At 48.6% G+C, this 22,754-nt stretch overlaps 1 protein-coding gene and 1 long non-coding RNA gene across 6 annotated transcripts in view; one reads left to right on the top strand and one right to left on the bottom strand.

Moving 5' to 3' along the window:
* The window catches only part of LOC140386984 (uncharacterized), a 53,359-nt gene extending 32,352 nt beyond the window's left edge, over positions 1-21,007 (top strand). Inside the window, exons 2-3 of the long non-coding RNA XR_011933727.1 lie at positions 20,595-20,708; positions 20,815-21,007. This is a non-coding gene — a long non-coding RNA (uncharacterized lncRNA). The remainder of the gene's footprint in view (positions 1-20,594; positions 20,709-20,814) is intronic.
* Positions 1-22,754, bottom strand: part of bcas3 (BCAS3 microtubule associated cell migration factor) — a 1,250,799-nt gene that overhangs the window by 798,966 nt on the left and 429,079 nt on the right. The gene's annotated exons all lie outside the window — the stretch shown is intronic.

Consider the following 22,754-nt stretch of genomic DNA (forward strand, 5'->3'; position numbering starts at 1 on the left):
CGCCTGTTAATTGGCACCAAGGCAGATGGTGGTGAAGTATGAAACAAGCACAGCTATTTTCCTCGATAGTAAGTTTATTCTTAGGATGCAGCATTACCGATCTCTGCCTCCCTACTACTAGCACAAGTGGCTAGCACTGTGGCTTTACAGCGGCAGGGTCCCAGGTTTGATTCTCCGCTGGGTCACTGTCTGTGCGGAGTCTGCACATCCTCCCCGTGTCTGCGTGGGTTTCCTCCGGGAGCTCCGGTTTCTTCCCACAGTCCAAAGACGTGCAGGTTAGGAGGATTGGCCATGATAAATTGCCCATCGAGACCAAAAAGGTTAGGAAGGGTTATTGGGTTACGGGAATAGGGTGGAAGTGAGGGCTGAAGTGGGTCAGTGCAGATTCGACGGGCCGAATGGCCTCCTTCTGCACTGTATGTTCCATGTTTTATATGTGCTCTTAGTCCTTAATCGAACATGGCCCATTACCTGGATTATCTATAAAAATAATCAACCAACCATTGACAGATTTCTTGTTCATTATTGTGTGATAGCGAGCGTGAATTGCGGCGAGCTTCCCAGGGCTTTGCCCAACGATGCTGGCAACGCCACTAAAAGTTAATTGGTCCACTTAACAAGGCCTCACGGGCTGCTCGCCGCAAATTAAAGTTCGGCAGCTGATTCGCTGGGACCGCGCTTGCGAGCCACCGCTAAAAAGATCGAGCTGCACTTGCTCAGCCAATCTCAGCCAGCTCGCAACAATGGTGCCCAAGAGACCAGTCCCAAGATTCGGGGACGCTGCCCTGGGGAGACTCCTGGACGCGGTGGAGGCCAGGATGAATGTCCTGTCCCCAGGGGTCCCGGAGGGTGAGCCATAGATGGGACAAGGTGGCGGCAGCTGTGAACTCGGGAAGTGTGACCAGGAGGACTGGCCTCCAGTGCCGAAAAAAGGTCAACAATCTACACCGGGCAGCATGTGTGAATAGACACCAATGCCCCCCCATCCCCGCCCCCAAGGAAGCATCCACACCCCCCCCCCCAACTCCCCATGCAACCCCCAACCCTACCTCCATCCTCTCCCCCAACCACTGTGAACCACGCATGTGGCTAACGGTGTCCTCTCTGTGTCTCCTCCGGAAAAGCACTCCCATTATCGTCGGGAGAGGGCCCAGACTGGCGGTGGTGTGCGGACTTAAGAATCCTCATTATTCGAGGAGGTGATTGGTGTGGCCGAGGACAGATCGGTCACTCACGTGGAGGCCGGCAGACGCCGCAGAGATGAGGAACCACCAGGCTCCATTCGGGGGTCCTGTCAAACGCGAGTTGTTACTGCCTTACTGACTGACCCATCCCTTCCACTGGCCACATGTCCATTCTCCCTCAGGTCCTCCAGCCATCTCGGGCGGCAATGTCTCCTGCCTCCCACAAGACCACCTCAGGAGGAGAGTTCTGAGGATGCCACCGTTATAGTCGCGGGACAGCTGTCATCCCCACCCTCCACCAGCGCAGATACACACACCTTGGTGGGACATGTTAGCGGGCAGGTTTCGGGGGCACAATCTGGTGAGCACCACACTGCTGCTGGTGCACATCAGGTGGAGGCAGAAATCCCCAGGAGAGACAGCAGTCGGAGGGCTGCTGGATCCAAGGACCCAGCTGAGTCCCAGCCTGATGCTGAGCCTGTGGTAAGGAGACAGCCGGAGCTGTTGGAGACAATAGGGAGCAGCCGGGACATTCAGAGGGAGATGTCAGCAGTACTCCAGAAGGTTCACAGCCACTTGGAGCAATCCTAGAGGCTACAGGCGCAGGAGATATCGCCGTAAATGTGTGGCACCGAGGCCATCACTGCTAGGGTGGCGAGCGCAGTGAAGAGCCTGGTGCATACGTCGGCACCATGAGTAAAGGTGTCCAAGGCATCGCGCAGTCGATGACGGCCATGGCTGAGGGTCTCGACAGAATGTCCGCCTTGCTGGGGGATGTCACTCAGTACCAGGCTGATCTTGATGAGGTTCAGTGGGACATGTCCTGCTCTCAGATGGGAATGGCCGAGGCGCTGCGGAGCTTGTCCCAGTCGCAGGTGGGCATTGCCGAGGCACTGCAGAGCATGTCCCAGTCACTGAGGAGCATCACCGAGGGCGCGATACAATGGTGCAGACCATGGGGAACCGCCAGCTCTGGCAGAGCCAGATGGTCCAGGGGCAAAAGCAAATTACTGCGGATGCTGGAATCTGAAACCAAAAGAGAAAATGCTGGAAAATCTCAGCAGGTCTGGCAGCATCTGCAGGAAGAGAAAAGAACCAACGTTTCGAATCCAGGTGACCCTTTGATGCAGGGGCAGCCTGGGCTCAAATCGGTTGCCCCCTTATCCCAAGGTGAACCTCAGGGCCCTATGGGCACCGACTGGGAGTAAGGGGCACTGGTTGCCAAACTGGACCCGTCCCCTGGAGTGGCAACGGTGGCCACCGGCTCCCCCGAGTTCCACCCCTCTGATGAGGCTGCATCTCGAAGTCAGCACACGGGACAGGGCAGCACGTCTGTGCGTGTGCCGCCGACAAGTGAGCCGGGGCCCTCCGTTCGCAGAGCCCACAGAGGACGCCCACCAGGGGCATCGAAAGCCACAGGACGAGGTGGGCAGGTGGCTACCTCCATGTCAGATGTGCATCCTGGAGAAACACTTAGACATAGTGGTGGAGCTAGGAGGGCCAAGCACGTTGAGGGTCACTGAGGGCACCGTTGGGAGCTGAGAGAGGAGGTGGTGTAGGTAGGGGGTGAGGAAGGGGGTTTGTGGGGGGCAGCACCATTGGGAGAGTGGGGAATTGTAAAACACATTAAACACCTTTGTGCACAACCATTATCGTGCACACCCCTGTCTGCATCAACGGGGCCGAGGTGGAGATGGTTGACAGCTTCAAATTCCTGGGGGTGCACATCACCAAAAATCTGTCCTGGTCCACCCACGTCGACGCCACAAACAAGAAAGCTCAACAGCGCCTATACTTCCTCAGGAAACTAAGGAAATTTGGCATGTCCACATTGACTCTTACCAATGTTTACAGCCGCACCATAGAAAGCATCCTATCTGGCTACATCACAGCCTGGCATAGCAACTGCTCGGCCCAAGAACGCAAGAAACTACAGTGAGTCGTGAACACCTCCCAGTTCAACACACAAACCTGCCTCCCATCCATTGACTCCATGTACACCTCCCACTGCCTGGGGAAAGCGGGCAGCATAATCAAAGACCCCTCTCACCCGGCTTACTCACTCTTCCAACTTCTTCCATCGGGCAGGAGATACAAAAGTCTGAGAACACGCGTGAACAGACTCAAAAACAGCTTATCGCATGAACAGACTCAAAAACAGCTTATTCCCCGCTGCCTGTTCTGTGCTGTATTTTCTATGTTACCAGACTCCTAAACGACTCTCTTATGGACTGATCTGATTAACACTACACTCCTGTGTGCTTCACCCAATACCGGTGTCTATGTATTTATATTGTGTACCTTGTATTGCCCTATTACGTCTTTTCTTTTCATGTATTAAATGATCTGTTTGAGCTGCAAGCAGAAAAATACTTTTCACTGTACCTCGGTACACGTGACAATAAACAAATCCAAATCCGAATTATGATGCCTCTCTCACTTTGTTCCGCAATGCAGGCTGACCTCCCATCCCTTGGCCCATCTCTCCAAGCATCTCCACATCTCCGTGGCACCCACCCACTCTCTGGCCGTGGACATGTCCCTGAAGCTGTGTCCCATCCGTGTGTACGGATGTTGGCTGCTGTGTATGTGGTGCTACCTCCTGCAGTGTTCAAGCACAGTGTCCATGCATCAAGGTGTGATTGGGATGCTAGGCAATAGCTCCTACATGCTACATGGCCTGCCCATTGTTGCTCTGTTTCTAAATATGGCGGTCAATATGGTCGCCTTCCTTAATCCTAATTATGTTTGCTTTAGAGTCGCCAGCCTGGCGTGGTTGTTGTTTTTGGCCTCTCCCTCGATACCGCCACAAGGTTCAAACCCGAATACTGATCAAAGAGCCAATACACCAGTTAGTTAGTTCAAAGTCAATACTATTTATTTACACACACAGTAAGATCTACACATGCACAAAGTACTACAAACCAAACTATCTCTACCGCTAACGCCTATACTTAGCTTCGGGTGCCCACTCAGTCAGAGGAACAATGGCCGTTGTTCAGATCTGAGGTTGCTGGGTTCGAAGTGGTACAGGAGAACAGCTAAGGTCGCCCGTCTGGTTGCAAGCGTTGACCTTGGACTTACTTGCTTTTGGTGCAGCTGGTGGAAGGGTCTCTCCGCTTTGAGAGCCAAATCCAAGAGAGCGATTCTCTCTCGGGGCCTTCTTCTCATACCCGAAGGGGCTTCGTGCGCTTTTGGGTGGGCCTTGAACTTGGCCCCAATTAATTGGGTTGTATCTTGCTCACTCGTATTGATCTTGACCAATAAAGGGGTGGGTGCCCTGATGGTTGGGCGGGTCCTATGTGGCCGTTGGCCTTGCTTTGTTTACGCTTTCGGTTTGGAGAACTGGCGACGGGATGTCTGGAGCTAGATCGGTTGCTTGAGTGTCTTTCCTTTGTTCCCGGAGATGGGCCATCAATATGTTAATTGCCCTACAGTTTCAGTCCCGTCTGGGAGCTGTTTCTTCAATATGCATACAGGCTCTGTGCCTGCTTGCTTTCTTAACATTGTCCATAGTTCCCTACAGTCTTTGCAATAATCCATTTTGTATTCTGGAAGTGGCCATCCCAGATGGCTACACCATCTACAGGAATCCATTTGCGATGTGTAAAGTGCTCATTTAACCATGATTGCCAATTCCCTATTAGCCTTCAGCTGCATGGCCAGAAGCCTCGGCAGTCGGTGGGGCAGACGGATAGGGACAAGGGTTGCCGCCAGAACGGGTAAATGATTCTGGGGTTGGCATGGTGGTGCCGCGAGCGGTTGCCCGCCCCCCCTCCCCCCCCCAGTGCCTCCCCCACTATCCTCCTATGGCAGCCCACCCGTGCGGAGCGTCCCCCACCCCCAGCCAAAGGTCCCCCATCTCCCACCGGTCACTGGGGTAGCAAGCCCAGAACCACCGGGCTCTTTGTGTGTGAGCAAAGATGGCTACTCACCTCCTCAGCTCCCCACAGAAGCCCTTCCGTCAGGTTCACTTTTTTCAAAAGGAGCACGAATCGGCACCAGCGTGAGCACTTGCTGGGGAGGCCGATGAATTACAGGACGCCGTTGGATATGGGGTGGCTCTCGTTAATTGTATGGAAATTGGGCTGAAGTGATGATAATTGGTTTCTCGATACTCTACGGTGAGATCACGATTTCGCCTATGGGAGCGGGCGGCTGTATTGCCAACCGTTTGCCGCCTGGCGTAGTTGTTGTTTTTGGCCTAATAACATAACAGAAGATGTCCTTCTTTTAGTACCTTCAACAATTTTTGGGGCAAGCTTTTCTCTTTGCAAAACAGGTTGCTAATCTCTGCATATAAAGGATTGTCTTCGCCTGACAAACATCACAGTACAAACAAGCACAGCAGCGATCTCTCAGTTTAAGATAGGTTTGCCCTTATCTTGCTGAATAAACAGGAACTCCATATTAATTCCATTTGAATGTGTGTGAGAATATGATTTATGTACAATGCCTGGATTGGTTTGGAGGTGCCTGATCTGCTGAAGTTACGAAAGTTCCATCAAACTGCATGAAACTGTGTTCAATTCAGGTCATAAAATCACAAGGTGAATGTGATTCCCCAGGTTTAATACAGTTGGACAACCAAATCAGCTCACACACGAGAAAGTGTTGAGTTACCGATCTGACACGCAGACTGACTTTGATTTCCAGCTCACTCCATAGGAGGGTTACCTCCTTTGAACTTCTTACTTTGAAGCCTCAAACTAACCTGTCTGAGGTAGAAAGGTGAGTGTTATTCCAAAATTAGCCCAATTTTCTGCTGCAAATTTATCACAACTCTGCATGGACCTCAGTACTCACTTCAACTCCCAAAAGCAAAGGAATGTTCTTCCGGTCCTGATTTAGCCTGACAGTTCAATATTTCTGCGCAGACCAAAGAAAAGGGGCATTTTCACTTTCTCTGGCGCAAGTCTGCTTTTACAATAAAACAAAGCCACATAAGAAATCTGCAGAACTAATCAGGATTAGGGGCAGCACTAAATAATGATGTAATAACGAGGTTGCCAAGGTCAAACTTGGTTAGGGAAGGATGTGATCTGGGATTATGCTTTATTTTGCTGTACATTGACAATTTCTCATCATAAGCTGATTGAAGAAATGGACTTCCATTGTGCAATCTACCCTTTAAACACTTCCAGACTAATGTAGACAAGTGTCATTGCTACTGTCCAACACTGACAACCTATAACAGGAGAATATAGTTACACAATTTCTCGGGGAAAAAAAATTCAATTTATAATTTATATTATTACATGTTCAGGATATCAAAAAGTACCTCCAAGAATGTACCACTCCATCATTTCTGGTAAAGCATGACAGCATACATTCTGTGCTAAAATATGGAAATGGCTTTCAGCCCACAACCAACCTTTAAAAAATGCAAAATCAGAGAAGATTGAAAGGGGGCCAAATAGAATTCTTTAAAATTATGAAGGGTTTGACGGAGTATTGGGCAAGTCAACAACTAGGGGTCATACCGAGAAGACAACCAATTCACTAATAAACCTAATAAGGAAATCATTAGGTTTTTTTTACCCTGAGAGTGGTGAGAATGTGAACTATGCTACCAAACGGAGTAGGTTAGGTAAATATTATAGACGCATTTAAGGCGAGGCTTTATATGTGAATTTGCCAAGTTCATAACTTGGCAAGGAAGGTTGTAAGAAAAGAATAGGAAAGGGATGGGAGGAAAATAGGAGGCATGGTAATGTTAAATAAGGACAGGGAATTTAGTATAATTGGGGATAGGGTGGGAGAAGTATGCTACGTGGCTTATTGTTTGTTGTTATTTTAGCGGGTATTTTGTGAGTCGACCCACGAGGTTGTTTTAGAAATGTCAATATGTTAAATTGTGAAAATTACAAATGCTTCAATAAAATATTTTCTAAAATAAAATAAAGGAATAGGAGGATATATAAGCATTTAGACAGTTTTATGGGAAAACTGGGTACAGAGGGACATGGGCCAAATGTGGGCAATTGGGACTAGCTTAGTGGTAAAAACTGGGCGTGGACAAGTTGGGCCGAAGGGCCTGTTTTCATGCTGTAAACCTCTATGACTCTATGATATGTCAATTGGGTTAGATGGAGCAAAGTGGGAGGATAGTCACATGGAGAAGTTCTTGGGAAGAATGGCCTGTTTTTGTGTTGTAAATACTATGTAATTCTATGAATTAATAGAAATAAATCTGAAGACCACTAAAGTCAATTATTTCAATAAACAAGATCTTGTTGCCGAGTATCACTTTTAAAGTATCTTTTTGATTGTGGAGATAACTGATGTGAATATTTTAGTGTCTGTTAGACAAAATCAGAGCATTGCTTTTTTGCACCTGCCACTCATAATGCCAAACAAAACCAAACAGGCCTCAGGGGCAAGGCGGGCAGGATTTAGCGTTCGGAAAATCGTCTGTAATCCAATCCATCAAGTGCAAGTCATAAAATTGGCAGGGCTCTTTCATAGTACCAGAAAGAAAAATTCATAGGGCGCGATTCTCCCAGCCCCGTGCCGGGCCGGAGAATTGCCGCAACCGCGCCACGCCGCCGGTGCGCGATTCTCTGAGGTGCAGAGAATCACTGCCATTTGCGCGGTGCCGGTCGCGTGCCGCTGTACGATGCCGGGCCGCCGATTCTCCGGCCCGAGCGGAAAAAGCAGAGTCCCACCGGCGCCATCCACATCTGGTCGCTGCCGGCGGGAACTCTGCGCGAAGGATCGGGGGGCTCCGTCCCTAGGGGGGGCCTCCGATGAGGTCTGGCCCACCGATTGGGGGGCCGGCCTCTCCCCCCGAGCCTACTTTGTTGCGCGTCCAGCCCCAGAACCCCCATGCCATATTGCGTCGGGGCCGGCGTGTTCCATAAAGCCACCGTGCATGCGCGGGTTGGTGCATCGCCACTGCGCAGGCGCGGGTTGGTGCATCGCCACTGCGCATGCGCGGGTTGGCGCCGCCCCCAGTGCGCCCCAGGAAGTGAGACTGGAGCGGCGTGAACCACTCCAGCGCCTTGCTGGCCCCCTGTAGGGGACAGAATCGCTAGTGCCCGCACCCGTTTTGCGCCGTCGGAGAATTGCGCCCATTGTTCCCATGGCACGCTTTTATCCTAACCTCCCTAACAGTAACTATGTACCACTGACACATAGCTGGGAGGAGGAGGGATTATGAAACCTGTCAGTGGAAGCTACCAGAAATTGACTGTATATGTGGTAGACCGTTAGCTCAACGTTGTGAGAATCTATGTCTGGGGGCATCGGAAGTATCTGCCTTCCCATACGCTAATCTGGCCTGCAAGGTTGAATTTTGAGGAGCTGAATTATGAATGGTGTCGTCCCATCCGTGGATACACCCTATTGGAGAATACTCAGAAACACTGGGAAATTCTCTTCAGTGTCCTGGCCAATATTTATTGCTCACCCAACAAACAACTAAAACAGATTATCTTGTCATGATCATGTTGCTTTTAGTGGCAGCTTGTTGCACACAAACTGATCGCTGCGTTTACTAAATCACAACAGTGACTCCATTTCAAAAGTAATTATACCAGGCCACACCTGGAGTATTGTGTGCAGTTTTGGTCTCCTTTTCTGAGGAAGGATGTTCTTGCTCTCGAGGGAGTGCAGCGAAGGTTTATCAGACTGATTCCAGGGATGACGGGACTGTCATATGAGGAGAGATTGACTAGGTTATGATTGTTCTCGCTGGAGTTCAGAAGAATGAAGGGGGATCTCATAGAGACTTATAAAATTCTAACAGGACTAGATAGGGTAGATGCAGGGAAGATGTTCCCGATGGTGGGTAGGTCCAAAACCAGGGGTCACAGTCTGAGGATTCAGGGTAAACCATTTCGGACAGAGATGAGGAGACATTTCTTCACCCAAACAGTGGTGAGCCTGTGGAATTACCACAGGAAGTAGTTGACACTAAAATATTGAATATACTCAAGAGGCGGCTAGATATAGCACTTGGGACAAATGGGACCAAAGGCTATGGGGAGAAAGCAGGATTAGGCTATTGAGTTGGATGATCAGCCATGATCGTGATAATGGCGGAGCAGGCTCGAAGGGCCAAAAGGCCTCCTCCGCCTCCTATCTTCTATGTATCTATGTATCTATAAGCACTTTGGAATGTCCCAAGGTCGAGAAAGTTGTTATATAAATGAAAATTCTTTCTTTAGGAACATTCATTTAAATGTTGCACATGCAAGTGGTGCATTCACATGCGTCCGCCGCCCTGGTCCTTCTCAATGGTAGAAGTGTGTTTGGAAGGTGTTCTCTGAGGAACCTTGGCAAGTTGTGCAGTGCATTTTGTAGCTGATGCACACTGCTGCCTCTGAGGTGGAGGGAGTCCTTCCATCCCGAGGTTTATCATTCCATATTTCTTGACTTAAAAGCATGTAATTTCTTCTGTTCTTTTGAAGTATTCTTTAATATTCTGTTCACTTTTTGCTGACTGTATTCTGGGAATTAATACAGGGTGCCCAGTAGGGTGTCAATATTTAGAATCCCCAGGGTTGTGCCAATATTTGCAGGGGATATCCAAGAGTGTGTCAATATTTGCAGAAAACCACAGTAGTGTGTCAGTTTGAACCGGAGAATCCAAACTAATGAAGTCATGGAAACAAGGTATGATTGGTTAATTGTTTCCCTTGAAAATATCGCACATTGTTTGGGGGTGTTCAGCATGCTTCTAGCCCTTTTGAAGTGAGTTCTAAAGCTGGTGATTTTTCCCCTGAAACCACGGCCTCTACAGTGCTGCTAACACAACACACGTGCTGTCAATGAAGGGCTGTTTATAATCATCTTTTCTTTGCAAATCTGTAGTACCAAGGATGCGGCTGATGCAAGTCTGATTAGTAATGGTTGCTTTGTTGTTCAGCTTATCTAATATGAAAAGCGGGTGGAGTCACACCAGAAGAAAAGGCCTGCAGATTGCTATCTTTTGTAAAAACAGCTAATTGGTTTCAATCACTGGAAATGTGTTTTGGCTGAAAGAGCAATAGCTTACTTCACTCCAATTTACCGTTTCCCGTTTTTCACACCAATTACTTAGGCAAAAAAAAAACTGCTTTGAGGGAAAGGGGAGGGAGGAAAGTAATACTGAGATCATCCGTGCAAAACGGGGAAGAGGTGGTATAGAATTAGAAAGTGCTATTTATGCTGTAGTAAAGTCTGTAAACACCAAGCCAGACACTGGACGGGCCAAAAACTAACCAACGCCCCGACGAGGTGCCAAGCCACAAAAAGCATTTGCGTCACGAGGGAATAGACGGAAGAGAAGGGATTCTAATTATAGGCTCTGGAAGCGGAAACACAGAGTGATTGGAAGTTTAAGCGTTGTGGTGTGTTTATCTGGGTGTTTCCTCTCTAGCCTGGTTTTGATAGATGAGGGCTGGCCTACAGGGTGGGATGGAAATGTTGGTGGCACAAAGTGTTCCCCCAGAAGCTGGTGATGACTGGTGTGTCTCACTCAGGGTTTTGTGGCCTTGCATTAATGTGTAATTTTGAACTAAAATGAATGAGTAGCAGAAAACCTGAAAGGAACCTTTATTTATGTTACTGGCCACACAGGCTGGATTTTTGAGAGTACAGTGAAAAACTGTTACCCACATAATATCAATGAAATGTAATTTCAGACATCATAAGAGTGTTATGTGATTTAAAGGTTTCATTATGATAGGCTACACATTTGATGTACATTTTAAGTGAGTTCAGCTGTTTACTTTAAAAACATGTTTTAAAGCCTTCACGTTTCTCCTGTTGATTATTCCACTATGTCCCAGACAATAATATCATTAATGTAAGCACATCTCAATGTTTTACTGTCTTTCAGTGGCTGAGGGCATGGTTCCAGTTTCAATCCCTGATGCGCACTGAGTGAGCTGTGACAGGGTTAAAATTTGTGATCATTTGCCTCAGTGCCCTGGGCCATGGAAAGGAAACCCAGCAAGGGTTCCTGCTCCCGATTGCTACCCCATGATCAAAGCTAAGCGAGGCTAGAATTGGGCTCGCCTGTGATTTGCCTTGCAGTTGAACAGCCTGTAAACAGTCACATAAAGAATGGAGACTTGGATGAGGTCCCAGAGAATAGCTGGCTTGGATGGAACCATACCCCAAGGAAGTAAATCAATAGTCTAAGGAGAGGGCATGCAGAGGGGAGAATAGTACTAAAAATAAAGATTGTTGGATATTTTATTTGTTAAAAACGCCTCTCAGTGTGCTGCTGCTACAATACTGAAACCGCAAACTTCCACTGATGTGCCCTTTACAGTTTATGTTGCTGAGCCATATGGGCAATTCCGTACAGCATTCGCTCTTCAGCGCTGGTTCCATACTGTCTGAATTCCCAAGCAAACTGACTTAGATTCAGCACTTGTACATTCCTGCAAATTATGTATGTTTTTTTTTAAAAGCACAAAGATATAGGAAGAAAAATGAGGAGAGTTGTTTTTCCTATGCAAAGATAAAAGAGAGACGTTCTGCAAGAAGGTCACTAACAAGTCCGAGTGTTTTTATAAATAAGGACATGGAACAGTGAGGGATTTGCATCCTCCATGTGGATGTGACAAAACTGCACCTAACTAGCAATTTCCAATGCTTGGGGCCCACTGGGGAAGTGGTAATTGTGGATCAATCAAATCATACCAGGGGTTAACTAGCTATATTTATTTATTTACAGCTTAGCTAGAAGATTTTAATAGTTCAATTGGTACCAAAATCTGTCTAATTTGAATCTTCTGAGCACATAAGAGAAACCCCCAGGGAAATTATGAAGGAAACAAGGTAGAAATATTTGCAGGATAAGTTTAATTATGTAATTATGATTTGGCAAAACTTGTTATGTAAATACAGACAACTTCTCTTTTTCCTTGCTGGGGTACGTTCTGTGGGCAGAGACCTTTTGTCACAGAATCTAGACGATGGCCAGAATCTTACCAACATTTAGCAAAGTGTCAGTTCTGGTATGAAAGCTGATGCGAATCGTGCCAGCGCCAGCGCAAATCCTGCCAGTGTTGGCAGCGGGAAATCTCACGGAATATTGAGCCTCTTTGAACTTTTTTTTTTAACCACATGAATCACGTCACGTCCTCCTGCTGATTCACTCGTCCCGGGGCAACATGATCTCTGCTGTCTGTGAGAAGCCCCATATAAACCCCTCGCCAGCATTCTTGCCAGATCCAGAGGGGTTGGCTCCCAGGAAGCCAGCATCACGATTCACAGAGAGCCCTGACCAAATGGTGTGTAGCAGAGGCGGGATGTCCTCTATCCACAGTTGCTCAGACATCCTTCCAGCAAGGTCCACCACGCCCGTCCTGGGAAGCCGTGGCAGCTTTAGTCAGGGCTCGCTCACTGCAGAAGAGGACAGGGCAGCAGTGCTGTGATGACTTAGACCGGGCCTTTGAGATTGGCCAATTGGATTATGAGTTCCCTGATTAGTAGGCCAATCAGGAAACATCTTCTTCGTATAGAACAGGGATGTCAGATCCTTTGCACTCCCAGTGTAGACAGCAAGCTGAATGCACATAGTTGGACTCTTGGTGGTTTTAATAAAAGGGATTCTGGTGAAGGAACCTCGGCCTCCGTGGACATTTTACAAGTGCCACAAAAAGGCCTTCTTCACTTGGCCAGGGTAAGTCTGCCACCTCCAATCTCTTGCTGCACCCTCTCACATACCCATCGCATCTCCAAGGTGATCTCTTACCCAGCCACCTCACGGGTTGCCAACACCTGTCCCAAGGGCCTCTTCCCCCTCCCTGCCACTAATCCCTGTAGTCTCTCCCAGTATCTACTCTGCTCCTCGCTTCCCTGTCCCCACTCAAACCCTACACATGCCACACCTAAATCAACATCTGAACTGGCATTGCAGTGGAAACCTTGGTGCAGGAGGTGAACTCCATGGTGGAGGATGACCGGTCCATGGCTCAGCTCATGACCTCCATGGCTGAAGGCATGAGCTCAACAGTGCAGCGCTTCAACTGCATGGTGCAGGCATTGGTGGGAATCTACAAGTGTCTGCGCCAGAGGATGGCGGGGCTTCTGGCTTTCATTCCAGTTGCCTCTCTATCCCATGGAGGAGCACAGGGAGCCCCCGGGTACCCAAAGAGAAGGGGATCAGCAGGAGCACAGCCTGGGGCCCTCCACCCAGGGTGTGTCCAGCCCATATGACAACCCAGTCCCCCAACCCAATAAGCGACACACTCCAGCCCAGCACACCGAGGAGGGTAGCACGGCAACACATGCGCTGCCTGAAAGAAGGTCCAGGCCCTCAAGATCAAATATTCCCAGGGGATGCCTGTCTAGGTCATCTCAGTCAACAGGGAGCATAACAGCGCTAAGTCTCTCCAACACACCCACCCCTCCCCCCTCAGATGTTAGTTGGAGGAAAACAACAATACCCCTGAGCTTGGAGGGGGCTTCAGCAGATGAGGCCATCCTGCATCTCTGAACCCCATAATAAGCCCGTTCATTGGCAGGACACATTCAGCTCTCTGTCAGGCCAGGGTCAGACATAGCGCTGAGGTTGAGAAGAGCACCACTCTGTCCTGAACGCAAGTCCTCATCATTCACCCACAGAGTCTAGTCAATGGCTTTAGAACCCGCCCCACAAACGTGGGCACCAGCACAAGAACCTACTGTGGCACCACCGATGATATGTCACACCCCCACGGCGGGGAGTTCTTCATTCCCTCGTCCAGCTCGTCCCCAAGCCAAGAGGTTATGAGGGCAACCATAGTTCTTGACCCATGTGGGCCCTGCCAAGGCCCGATGTCCTCCCTCCTTCTCGGATCATCCTGCCCCCCCCCCCCCCCCCCCCCCCAAGTCCTGCAGCTACTGCTCTCCCTTAGAAATGTCAGCGATCTGCGAGCGCCCCAAGATGTAACTGTCATTGACGCTCCCTCAGAAATGGGCACACACCTGCATTATGTGAATCTTGTGGTCACAACCGATCTAGACATTGAGGGAGTGAAATTCCTTGTGGTACATGACCGGGCCCCATGATGGGTGCAGTCTTTCACACCCTGCACCTGGGGCATGCCTGCTAAGTAGGCGAAGCCTATAGTCCTGGGGTCATGGCTCGCCTGGTCCCAGTCCAAGTTTATGTACATGTGGGCCCTCGCATAAAGTACATCTGTTACCTCCCTTATGCATTGGTGTGTAACTGACTGCGAAATGCCACACAGGTCGCCGATTCGGCAAAAAACGAGCTGCCTGCATAGAAGCTCAGAGCAATGGATAGCTTAAGGGACACAGGAAGTGGGTGTCCTCCCATTTCACGCGGTTTCTTGCTAGACCCGGCAAAGGTGGTCCACCATCCCCTGGGAGACACACAGTCTTCTCCGGCACCGAGGCTCCAACATCTGCAGGTAGGATGTCTGACATCAGAAGACCCTTTGCCGGCATGGTCTGCGAAGAGGCTCCATCATCTGTGATGCTGCTCCCAGGACAGCTATGGGTCCAGCTCTCCCTTCCTCTGCCGAGTGCTGGTCCTGGCCACGTGCAGCAACATGTCGATGGCTCTGCTACTGCTCGGTCAGTAAGAGTCGGATAGCCAACTCAGCTGGCTTCATGGTTCTCCAGAATCATGCACTGAAAGAAGAGTACATCAACATGAGAGTTGAGGATTCGTCACAGAGCCCTGACCTTCAGCCCTCCAACTCGTCTGTGACATCCATCCATGTGCGTCCCCCTTACTGAGTGCCTCTCCACTAAACCTCACACCCTCTCCTCTCACACTATCCGCCTTCCCCACAGTTGTCCCTCTGAACTCCACCTGGATGAGACATGTGGACCCTCGAGAACCTCAGTGGCACTTAACACCTGACCATCCCGCCCCCCCCCTCCCCGACCCCGCAACCCTGACATTAAGTGAAAGGACAGTTGAGCGGATGCATGGAACCAGCGTCGGCATCCTCATGGCAGATCTCAAAGTCGCCCACCCTGATATCATCATTACGTCTTGCATCGGGGTTCATGCACATCAGTGTTATCTGTGCAACGTTAACACTTGTATGAGTACAGCAGTCCAATGCTTGGGTCCAAGGCTTCCAAATATTTTGTATACAAAATAATTGGAAGCATTCCAGAGGGTTATCAACCTGACTCCAACTATTTTGATTGAACCAAATAAACTAAATTAAATAAACTGAGGAACGAGTTAAAAGGGATACACGCTTAAAGGAATATTGCCTTGAACAAAAGCAAATTGCAAATGAAACTTAAAACATCAATCTAAAATGTGATTAAAAGCATCAATAAAGCTGTCCACACCCTGTGGTGCCCACCGGGCACAGAAGGCCTCGATCGTGCCCGTTGACACCGCATACTCCCTCTCTAGGGACAGCCAGCCGGATGTCACCACAGTGGAGGGGCAGGCAGTCGGATCGGATGACCCCCTCAGTCGCCCGCTGCCTGTACCTATTTATGACATGTTTGGCCAGGCCCAGGAGCAGGTTCACAAGGTGGTCCTCCTCCCTCCCCATCCCTCTCTGCACCGGATGACAGCTTGGCTTCAATCAGTGGCACTTGATGTTTAGCTCTACAGATTTCCCTGGCACAGTTGATTAGTCAAAGAAGAGTGAGATAGCATGGCAGGGAAATGACTGCCTCTTGTGACAGATCAGGCACAGCTAATTCAAGTGAAGCCTGCAATTAGCATGACAACCACACCCCTCGAGGGCACCCTCATTCTCCCAGATCACAAGGGCTGCAGAGTTGACAAGCCTGCCATCAATCACAGACATTCATTCCAACACCAATTCCTGACAAGTGGATTTGACAGCGTTGTCCTCACAGTGCTGCCTCAGTGTGGGATTTGGCACACAATGCAGTTGCCCTACCCCCCATTGAGAGGGTCTTCATGCATCATGACGCAGGAATGCAACCTATTCCCGAGTCCCCAACTCTGTCCTTATAGCCTGGACTCTCATGGGACCCCACCCAGGCACCTCACTGTTGCCCCCCAGTACTGACCCTCTGTATTCATCTCCACCCACTCATTTTCCAGTGCCCACAAAGGATGGGCATTCCTTCAGTGGTGGTTTGGGCACAAGCCCAGCAAGGAGCACACAGGAAATGATGCCTGCACGCCAGCTTCAGACCCCCTTAAAGCCAGGGGCGCCCCGACCTGAAGGGAAGGCTCGTGAGCGACCCCTCCCTCTCAGATTTAGAGACTGAACCCCAGCCCCGGCCCCCAGTTGAACTGATCAGTGACCCAGAGTCCAGGAAAATCTCAGCAGGACTGGCAGCATCTGTAGGGAGAGAAAAGAGCTAACGTTTCGAGTCCAGATGACCCTTTGTCAAAACCCTTTTCTCTCCCTACAGATGCTGCCAGACTTGCTGAGATTTTCCAGCATTTTCCCTTTTGGTTTGAGATTCCAGTATCCACAATAATTTGCTTTTATCCAGTGTCCCCCGTGTCCTCTGAGCATTCAACATCCTGGAGGGTGATGCTGACTGAGAGCACACCTCCAAAATCCTCCTTGGAGGTGAGGGGTTCACGTTTATATCAACCTGTTGTCAATGGTGCTGTTGTGATGTCAGGCCAGCGCCCGCTGAATATTCATTGAGGGGGGGAATTCCTGGAGTGACGGCTCGCTAATGGCATTAAAATGAGGTCCCGGCCTCCTGCTGCGTGTTTCGTGTTGCTCCACCGATATGGGGTTGAAAATCGGAAATCACAATTCTCTCCGGATTTGGCACATGCGTTGCTGGTCTCACTGACTGTTAATGCGGGCTCTAATCGCCCCGATGGGTGGAAGGCACCACAGCTGGACTCTCTCCCCAATATACACAGACAATACTGTTTCCAGCAGGTGATTGGATAGTAATAATATGAGCAGCACAGTAGCATAGTGGTTAGCACAATTGCTTCACAGCTCCGGGGTCCCAGGTTCGATTCCGGCTTGGGTCACTGTCTGTGCGGAGTCTGCACATCCTCCCCATGTGTCCGTGGGTTTCCTCCGGGTGCTCCGGTTTCCTCCCACAGTCCAAAGATGTGCAGGTTAGTTGGATTGGCCATGCTAAATTGCCCTTAGTGTCCAAAATTGCCCTTAGTGTCGGGTGGGGTTACTGGATTATGGGGATAGGGTGGAGGTGTGGGCTTGGGTAGCATGCTCCTTCCAAGAGCCGGTGCAGACTCGATGGGCCGAATGGCCTCCTTCTGCACTGTAAATTATATATGATCTAATTAGAATTCCTCTTTCTTTCCCTGAAACTCACAAGCTGTATGGCCAATGAAAATTAGGGGGAGATGGTTGTGTAGCTGTAATGTCACTGGACTAGGAGTCCAGAGACCCAGGCTACTGCTCTGGAGACATGGGTTCAAATCCTACCCTGGCAACTGATGGAACTCAAATACTGTCAGTAACACACAGGAATTGAAAGCTAGTCTCAGTATAATGATGACTGTCAGTGAGACCAGCAGCGCAGGTGCAAAATCCAGAGAGATTTATGATACCATTAACTGTTGTAAAAACCCATCTGGTTCACGAAAGTGCTTTTTGGAGGGGTGGGGGAATCTGCTGTCCTTGCCTTCTCTGGCCCGGCTGACTGTTTCAACTGAAATAGTCCAATTCATGGGCAATTAGGGATGGGCAACAAATGCTGGCTCTGCAAAGAATAAAACTCAACTGTAGCCCCAACCGGAATCAGGTAACTGCACTGAATGAGGATTAAAACTGGTCTTTATGCCCCAATTATATTATTTAGTTCTATTGCTACTCCAGAAAGTCAGTTAGTGAAGGATGGAACTGGAGTCAATTCTTATACACATTTACATAGTGTCTAGATGTACTTCAGTAAGGCCTTTGACAAGGTCCCTCATGGTAGACTGGTACAAAAGGTGAAGTCACACGGGATCAGGGGTGAGCTGGCAAGATGGATACAGAACTGGCTAGATCATAGAAGGCAGAGAGTAGCAATGGAAGGGTGATTTTCTAATTGGAGGGCTGTGACTAGTGGTGTTCTGCAGGGCTCAGTGCTGGGACCTTTGCTGTTTGTAGTATATATAAATGATTTGGAGGAAAATGTAACTGGTCTGATTAGTAAGTTTGCAGACGACACAAAGGTTGGTGGAATTGTGGATAGTGATGAGGACTGTCAGAGGATACGTCAGGATTTAGATTGTTTGGAGACTTGGGCGGAGAGATGGCAGATGGAGTTTAATCCGGACAAATGTGAGGTAATGCATTTTGGAAGGTCTAATGCAGGTAGGGAATATACAGTGAATGGTAGAACCCTCAAGAGTATTGAAAGTCAGAGAGATCTAGGTGTACAGGTCCACAGGTCACTGAAAGGGGCAACACAGGTTGAGAAGGTAGTCAAGAAGGCATACGCCATGCTCGCCTTCATTGGCCGGGGCATTGAGTATAAGAATTGGCAAGTCATGTTGCAGATGTATAGAACCTTAGTCAGGCCACACTTGGAGTATAGTGTGCAATTCTGGTCGCCACACTACCAGAAGGATGTGGAGGCTTTAGAGAGGGTGCAGAAGAGATTTACCAGAATGTTGCCTGGTATGGAGGGCATTAGCTATGAGGAGCGGTTGAATAAACTCGGTTTGTTCTCACTGGAACGACGGAGGTTGAGGGGCAACCTGATAGAGGTCTACAAAATTATGAGGGGCATAGACAGAATGAATAGTCAGAGGCTTTTCCCCAGGGTAGAGGGGTCAATTACTAGGGGGCATAGGTTTAAGGTGCGAGGGGCAAGGTTTAGAGTAGATGTACGAGGCAAGTTTTTTTACACAGAGGGTAGTGGGTGCCGCTACCGGAGGAGGTGGTGGAAGCAGGGACGATAGTGACATTTAAGGGGCATCTTGACAAATACATGAATAGGATGGGAATAGAGGGATACGGACCCAGGAAGTGTAGAAGATTGTAGTTTAGTCGGGCAGCATTGTCGGCATGGGCTTGGAGGGCCGAAGGGCCTGTTCCTGTGCTGTACTTTTTTTTGTTCTTTGTTCTTTGTACATTTATTTGCAAATTCACACATTACAAGCACAGACCTCCGAACCTAACCACCAGTTTCAGGCTGTCACTTGGGGTTCAAGTGAATGCCTAGTTAATGTCCATCACTATATAATTAAATACAATTAACGCATTTGCCCAGTTGTTCTATTCCAGTGTTTAAGTTCCACACAATCCTCCTTTCACCTTACTTCATATGTCAACATATCTACATTTCAAACATTTGTAATTTTTCTCAGTTCTAATGAAAGGTCATCAACCTGGAGTGTTTTGTTCTCCAAAGATGTTGAAAAACCTGTTGAATACTTCCAGCATTTTCTGTTTTAATTTTGCTCCTAAGCCTACCCTTCTATTTCTTTCTCCCTCCAGCTTCCCCTTAAATCTATAAATGTTTTTCATTTCAGTTATTCAATGTGGTTGCATGTTCCACATTTTAACCTCTCTCTTGGTAAATAATCCTAACTGGATTTATTAGGTGACTATGTTATATTTATGATCCTTGGTTTCAGATTCCTCCACAAATGGAAATTCTTCCCTGTCTACTTAATCAAATGCCTTCATAATTTTAATGACTGTTGTTAGGTCACCCCTCACTCAACCTTCCCTTTTCTGGGACAAAGAGCACTAGCGTGTTCTATCTTTCCTGATGGTTACAAACTCTCTTCCCTTGGCCATGAGTATCATGCAACCTCCAGTCAAAGCAGCACCAGTGTAGAAATGTGGACAAGTTGTTGCACAGTGGCTACACTGGTGTGGTAGTATTGCGGAGCCGATGTTATCATGTGAGGTTAAATATTGAAGATTCAAGATTGTGTGTCAGCAGTGTAAACTGATTCACAGTCATTCCTCAAAAACATTTTTAAGTGCGGTAGCGAGCGGGAATTGATGCAAGCTTTTTCAGCGGGGCCGGCAAGGCAATTCAACGTTAATTGGTCCACTTAACAAGACCTCACAGGCTTCTTGTCACAAATGAAGGCTCGCCAGCTGATTCGCCGGCACCACACTCATCAGCCCCCCGCTAACAAGGTTGAGCAGCAGTTGAGCTGCACTTGCTCAGCCAACCCCAGCCAGCTCGCAACAATGGCGCCAATGAGACCAGCCCCAAGATTCGGGGATGCTGACCTGGGGAAGCACCTGGACGCTGTGGAGGCCTGGAGGGACGTCCTCTTCTTCTGAGGGTCATGGAAGGTGAGACACAAGTGCTGCCTGCGACAAGGTGGCGGCTGCAGTCAGCTCAGGGAGTGTGGCCAGGAGGATTGGCCTCCAGTGCCGGAAAAAGGTCAACGACCTGCACCAGGCAGCACGAGTGACTAGACACCAACCTTCCAGGCAACCCCCACTTCACCCCTCTCCAGTCTCTCCTCCAACCTCCACGCCCTAGCCCTCCCTTTTCACCAACGCTCCCCCAACCTTGCGTGTGGCTAACAATGCTCTCTTTGTGTCTCCGCAGGAAAAGCTCTCCTACAATCGACGAGAGAGGGCCCACATTGGCAGTGGGGTGCCGGACCTTAGAGGAGCGGGCCCTGGAGGTGACCGGGGTGGCCGAGGACAGATCGCCGCAGAGGTTAGGAACTATCGGGCTCCACCTGGAGAACCTGTCAAACGTGAGTCGTTATTGCCTTACTGACTGACTCATCCCGCCCACTGACCACATGTTCATTCTCCTGCAGGTCCTCCAGCCCACCCCTGTGGAGGATCCCCCACCTGCAGCCGACTGTCCCCCACCGCCCACCGAGCACTGGGGTGGCAACCCCAGAACTCCCGGGCTCTTTCCCCATGAGCAAAGATGGCTGCTCACCTCCTCGGCTCCCTGCAGAAGCCCTTCCACCAGGTTCACATTTTTCAAAAGGAGTACTAATTGGCACCAGAGTAAGTACTTGCTGAATGACAGGAGGCCGTTGGATATGGGGTAGCTCTCGTTAATTGTATGGAAATGGGGCTTAAGTGGTGATAATTGGTTTTTCGCCATGCTACGGCGAGATCCAGATTTTGCCTATGGGGGCGGGCTGGTTTCATCACAAACTGTTTGGTGCCCGGCATGAATCTCGTATTTGGCCTCTTTCGCTATTCACCGGCCTCGTTATGCTTGAGCGAGAGCCGGAGAATCACGACCCTAATGAGTGTGCAAAAATATGTAGGCCTTGATGGGAGAAAAGTCCTCATGATTAAGACAGAGTGGATAGAGTAGATGGACAGGAATTTTTCCACTGGTGGGTAACTCCAGAACATGGAGGAAATTCTTAAAATTACAGCCAAGCCATTCAGGTGTGATATCAGGAAGAAAGAGGAGTGAAAATTCACAGCTCCCTCCCCTAAAAGGCTGTGAAGGTCAATTAGAACTTTCATGACTGGGATTCATGGATGTGTGTTAGCTAAGGGTATTAATGTATATGGAACGAAGGAGGGTAGATGAAGTTAAGACACAGACTTTCACCTCAAAATGAATGACGAACAGGCTCAAGTGATTGAAAGACTGCCCCTTGTTTCTATGTTCACAAAATCAAGAGCAAAGTCAACACTTGCTGGGAGTTTCTTGAGGACCTTCCTGGGCGTAGTTCCAGATTCAACATTACCAAATTCCAAGGTTGGGCAATTGAAGTTTCATACTTGGAATAGTGTGTGTAGTTTTGGTCTCCTTATCTGAGGAAAGATGTTCTTTCTATAAAGCGAAGGTTTACCAGACTGATGCCTGGGATGGCGGGACAGACATATGAGGAGAGATTGAGTTGGTTAGAATTATATTCGCTGGAGTTCAGATGAACCTATAAAATTCTAACAAAACTAGACAGGGTAGATGCAGGAAGGATGTTCCCAATGGTCGGGGTGTCCAGAACCAGGGGTCACAGTCTAAGGATGTGGGGTAAACCATTTAGGACTGAGATGAAGAGAAATTCCTTCATCCAGAGAACGGTAAGCTTGTGGAACTTGCTACCACGAAATATAGCTGAGGCCAAAACATTGTACGTTGTCAAGAAACAGTTAGATATAGCACCTGTGGCGAAGGGGATGAAAGGATATGGGGGAAGGCCACCGAGTTGGATGATCAGCCATGATCAGGCTCGAAGGGCCTACTTTTGCTCCTACTTTCTATGTTTCCATCTAATTTTCTAAGTGCCCCATTGCTTTACACAAAATAAATGGGAAATGAAGAAATTATGAAATAGCTTATGAAAAATAATGTAATATTTACACCTGGGTACAATTTGACATGGACGGAAACTTGTGACTGGATACTTTTTCAGGACAATTGAGTTGGAACTGCTGAAGGAATATCAAGCCCATGCAAAAATTATTCCATGCTAAAATTCAGGGTTAGAAAAAAATTGAATGTCAGAGAAATTACTCTACCGCAGCCAAAAAAATGAAAAGCAGGGTACCTGAAAGTAATTACAAGGCTGTAATCATGTCAAGAGGTTCAGATGATCTTACAAAAAACCATGAAAGTGAAGCTGGAATTGCTTACGAGCACCATCATAACCCATCAGTTAGATCACAGCCTTCTAATCACTCCCTTAGCACATATTATTATTATTATATATTGTGAAGTGATGAGGGTGTTTTATTTCATCATAGGTTCTATTTTTGTCAGTGGTAGTTTTGTTTATCCCAT

Source organism: Scyliorhinus torazame, chromosome 12 (genome assembly GCF_047496885.1).
Source record: "Scyliorhinus torazame isolate Kashiwa2021f chromosome 12, sScyTor2.1, whole genome shotgun sequence".
Taxonomy (NCBI): Eukaryota; Metazoa; Chordata; class Chondrichthyes; order Carcharhiniformes; family Scyliorhinidae; genus Scyliorhinus; species Scyliorhinus torazame.